This window comes from Octodon degus, unplaced genomic scaffold, assembly GCF_000260255.1.
Source record: "Octodon degus isolate 3935 unplaced genomic scaffold, OctDeg1.0 scaffold00216, whole genome shotgun sequence".
NCBI classification, from domain to species: Eukaryota; Metazoa; Chordata; class Mammalia; order Rodentia; family Octodontidae; genus Octodon; species Octodon degus.
In genome coordinates, this window is record NW_004524792.1 from 3,505,623 (window position 1) to 3,511,082 (window position 5,460).

General features: G+C 39.8%; 1 protein-coding gene across 3 annotated transcripts in view; it reads right to left on the reverse strand.

The window, feature by feature from the left end:
• The window catches only part of LOC111813719 (phosphatidylinositol 3,4,5-trisphosphate 3-phosphatase TPTE2-like), a 75,114-nt gene that overhangs the window by 47,532 nt on the left and 22,122 nt on the right, over positions 1–5,460 (reverse strand). The gene's annotated exons all lie outside the window — the stretch shown is intronic.

The window sequence follows — 5,460 nt, forward strand, 5'->3', positions numbered from 1 at the left end:
AAAAAAAAAGTTAAATTTCTATTATCTGCTTAATGAAATTTTGTATCATATCTAATTTTTTTTTTACCATTTTGTACTCTTTTTTTTTTTTTTTTTGGAAGAACCAGAGATTGAACTCAGACTCATAGTGATCCTCCTGTTTTCAGCCTTCTAAGTGCTGGAATTATAGGCACATGTCACCACACCCAGTCTCAATCACCATTTCAGTGTACCCTGGGGTTGGGGCCATCATGACACACTGGAGATCGAACCCTGGTCCCTGAGTCTGCCTAAACAGGCACTTTAATCCGCTGAGCTATCTGGCTGGCCCTTAAGACCTTTTTTTTTGTGTGTGGCTGGCTCAGCTCAGCCCACCCTGTGGTGGCCTGGCACTACATGTGGTGCCAGGGATTGAAACATGGTCCCTGTGCTTTGCTTCTGTTATTGGACAAAGACCTTAACTTTTAAAATACAAGTTCTTTCTTAGAAAAGTATGTGTGTAGGTAGGTAAATAAATGAATAAATAAAATTACGTTGAAGCTAATGATGGGAAAGTGGAAGAAAAGGAAAAACAAGAGAAGCAAAACTAACCACAAATATATCAACAGGTTTCCACCACCTCAGAGCTTCTCTCAGTCTGTCATTCTTCCCTCCTATACACCTGCTTTCCTGCATCCACAGGTGTGCTCTCAAATCCTCTAAACACTAACCCTTCACTCGAGTTATAAAAATACCTCCAAGAGTCTGCATTCCTATTTCTCACTGACATTTCTCTTATCTCCCTCGCCTTTTAATTATTTACCCAAACACACACACACACACACACACACACACACACACACACACACACCAACAAGAAAAGCCTAGAAAATTATAGACTTGTCGCTGACTTCCACAGTAACGTCAGGGACTATCTAATTCCAATACTCCTTAAACTTGCTAATGAAATTGAAGAAGGAGTATTTCTGGACTCATTGCTGGAAGCTAGCATTACGCTGATCCCAAAATCAGATCAAGGCCCAAATAGAAAAGAAAATTTTAGGTCAATTTCTTTAATGAATATTGACACAAAAATCCTGAACAAGATTCTGACAGACAGGATGCAACTTGATCAAATATGCTAAGTAGGCTCCATCCCAAAGAATGCAGGGATGGCTCAACAAACACAAAGCAATTAATGTAAAACATCACATAAAAAGAAGCAAGGATGAGATCATACTATTGTATCATTAGATACAGAAATAGCTTTTGACAAAACTCAACACACCAGGCAGGTGCTGAACACTCACAACTTACAGGATATATTTATTTTGACTCATGTTTAAAAATTGTAGTCCTTAATCAGCTGGCTTCAAGGAAAGAAGGCACGGCAAAAGGATATAGTGGAAGTTAGGAGATGACAGCTAGAGAAACCCTAAAATACTATATGCCAGGTTTGATGTGAGATTCTGGTCAGAGTTCAAAAGCCCAGAATGCTACAGAAATGCAGCCTGTGAAGACAAGGCTTGGGAAGGTCCAGTTGGAAGTAAGGACTTCATTAAGCAGATGAGCTACAAACCATGTGTCTTCCGTGTCAGCAGAAGGCCTGCCTACATTTTGCTCATGTCCTGAGTCTTTGCAGGAGACTGAGAGTAGGTAGGCAGAGTAATCTGGCAGAAGAAATCTCTAGGTAGAGTAACGTTCAGGCCAAGGCATCAGGATTTCTGACAGTTTTAGTCATTTGTACAGAAAATCAGATGCAGAAAGATTATGTGAAAAGTTTTCAGTTTTACCAGAAAGTCCTTTAAAATTGGAGCAGAAAAGAACATGATTGCAAAAAAGATTAGCATTTAAAAGAAGCTACATATTTTACATCAGGACAATGGGAAAGCTCCCTTGAGAGCATGTGGGGAATCCATAAGACTTCATTCTTCTGAGAGAGAGAGAGAGAGAGAGAGAGAGAGAGAGAGACTAAGACTTTGCTTTTAGAAGAGAGCCTTGGCAAGAAGGCCTGCACAGGGAATTTGTGCTTCAGAATTCAGGTCATAGTGCTCACCTATTCAGGCACTAAGTGTCCCGTACAACCATAATGCGAGGGGTCTTGATACTGCTCAAGCTGGTGACAGGTCTTGGCATCATCCATATAGTGCTGGTTTTACCGGTAGGTAGAATGCAAAAGTTGTGGAGTCAGAGAGGTTTCTAGCCATACTTTAGAAAGAATGCCCTTATGAGGACAGGGCTTGAAGTTGCTAAGAGTGAAGCAGAAAGTAGAGACCCTCAAAATGTGGAGAAGCAAGGAATGTGGGCTGTCTGAGGAAGGCCACGATGGTGGGCAAGCCAAGCCCAGGAGAAATCGCATGGGAGCTGTAGCATTTGGTACACAGGGCCAAGGCTGCTCGAGCCATTTGGGGTTTGCGCCTCACCACCATTTGCCCGAGGTGCTAAAAGATGCTTGCCTTTCTGCATTTCAGTATTGCTTTCGTTCCGCTGGTTTCTATCTCTCTATTCCTCCCGTTTAGAAAGGAGATTTCCACCTTGTGCCATTGTATGTAGGCAATTTTTAACTTTCCTTTTGGTATTTCCAGGGACTCACAAGTAATTGTTTACCTTAAATTTCAGAAGAGACTTTGGACTCTTCTGTAGTGCTGGAACTGTTAAGACTGGCATGTATTAATGAAACTGTCCTACTAATTGGTTTTGAAACTGTCTCATTGCTATTTGTTTCTCAATAAAATTATTTTTTTAAAAAAGACTGTGGTAACTCTTGGAGATGGACTAAATGCGTTCTGCATAAAGTGACAGACCTGAGTCTTGTGGGGGCCATGGCTCATATCGAGATGTACCCCAAGATCTTCATGCACTCACAGATGGGGCTTTTGGAAGGTGATTGAACTTCCAAAAGTTCAATCATGGGGATGACAAAACTGACTTGTTCTTGGGAGGTCAGGTGTGGTTGGAAGAGGCAAGAAACTGGGAGCATAACCTGGAAGGGTGTGTCTCTCTTCCAGAATCTTTCTTCTGATGATTTCTTTCTGGCCACATGATGGGAACACCTTTTCCTCTGCTAAGTCCCTCCATCATGCCTTTCTGCTTTGGAGCCAGATGACTATAGACTGAAACATTTAAAACATAAGCTAAAATAAAGCTCTTCTCCTTCTAAGTTGTAGATGTTTGGTAGTATGTCTGAGCCATGAGAAAGTGACCGGGACCACGCTCAACAGAAATGTGAGCAGCACGAGGCAGGCACTGCATTGCAGCCTGATTCCTGGCAGTAACAACTGGAAACAGCACAAAGTATAGTAAGAGAGGTATTATGTTTGTGAGAGAAATAGCCCTAAGAATGCATTTAATAAAAGACTTGTAAAACTATTGCTATAGTTTGTCCCCTCAGGATTTATGTCCGAGAGTTCTAGTCCCAAATGTGGCACCATTAAGAGCTGATGAAATCTTAAGATGTGGGGTCTGTTGAAAAATAGGAGCAACAGATTATGAATCATTGGGAAATAGAATATCATACAAAAGAGGATGGTAGGACAATTGGCTATCTATATGGGAAAAATATCCCCAGCCCCAAATTCAAGTTGATGGCCTAAATATAAGGAATAAATCTTAATATTTTGGAATAAGTATAAATAAACTTAGTCTATCAATGTGGAGATGAATCTCTTAAACAAGATAAAGAGTCATGAAATGTATACAAAAATGCAGACTGATAAGTTTCATTACATTAAAAATCACAAACTTCTATAAAACAAAATATACCTGTCACACTATATAATGGAGTACTATTCAGCTATAAAGAAGGCTGCAATGTGGCTGCAACTAGAGGCTATACTAATACATAAAATAAATCAGATCCACATGTGTAAATATTGTATTGTCTCCCTAGTATAAGAACCTGAAAAAATAAATAAAGCCTGAATGGTATAATAGATATAGTAAAATGGAAAGAAAGTGAGAGCTGGCCAGATAGCTGCTCAGCGGACTAAAGTGCCTGCTTAGGCAGATACAGGGACCAGGGTTCAATCCCATGCATGCTGTGCTTGCCCTGCCCCAGGGAAGCATTGATATAGCAATTGAGATTGGGAGTGGTGGCACACGCCTGTAATCCCAGTACTTGGGAGGCTAAAAACAGGAGGATCACTATGAGTCCACTCTATATGGTAAGATCCTGTAGACCTTGTACTAAATACATAATAAATAAATAAAATAAATGGAAAAGAAACTGAATGTAAGGATAAATAACATAGAGAGAGAAAGGAGAAAAGATAGGAAAAAAGGAAGGAGGGAAAACATCCAAGTATATATACAGGATGGCTGAGATGATTGTAGTTATAATTTCCATTTGTTTTTGAAAATAGCAGTTAATATTTAGAAGTTTCACCTAACTCTGTATGCTGATATCTGCGATCTGAGCAACACCATTGAGGACAGCAAGGTGTAATACAAAACCCATGGTTGAATGCCTCTCATCTTGGTCTTCTAAATGTGTAACGTTCTTATTGTCTTATCAGTTATTATATTATTTTTTAAATAAATTAAAACAAAAAAAGGAAAGAAATTAAGATTTCTTGAAAGCAAATGCCAATATTCAATTATTTTCCCAATCTTGTTTAACTATATCTGTTAATCTGAGCAACAGATTTGGCGATAAAAATAGATAACAACCGTTGTTAATTAGCTATTCCTAGTTGGAAAAAATCTGTAACATAGGCACTGTTGTATGTTAACTGCTTCTGTCTTTTTTTCCATTTGTTTTTGCTTCTATTTTTACTCTTCAAAATAAAATAAATTATAAAACAAACAAAAAATATTACACAGTGTGAGGAGATATTGTAATATATGCTATTAAGAAAAATAGCATCCAGACTTTTAAAATAAATTCTATAAAAAAGTAGGATTTCATTGTTAATTATTTTTACTATCTTGATAAAACTGATATTATGCAAGAAGCAGCCAACAAAAAGACAGCAAGATTAAAAATATCATCGAACACTTGTTAGATAAGTTTGTAGACATATGACTTACCAAAACTGAACCAAGAGGGTATATAAAATCTCAACAGATCGGAGACGACTGAGGGCTGCGGGATCCTGAACAGACCCAGAGCGCAGGCCCGGCGAGTGACTGAGATGACCGGGGCCCTCCGGATCCTGAATAGACCCAGAGCGCAGACCCCGCGAGTGAGTGAGACGACCCAGGGGCCGCAGATCCTCATGCGACCCAGGCTGCAGGCCCAGCACAGAACCCTTCAGCAGAACTCCCTGCAAAGAGGCTAGAGGCAAGACTCACCCAGCTGATTCAGAAGCAGAACATCTTGCCAGAGACACAAAGGGTTCAACTCTAATACCTGCAGCAGAAAGAAGTGGAGCACACAGCCAGAACCAAACAACACCCACCTGGAGGAATCTGAACTTCGTAGATCCGGACCTGGTGCTAAGGTAATAACTCTATCTAAGCTCTACACCAAAGGTCAGAAGACAGTGGTATACAAAACGACAA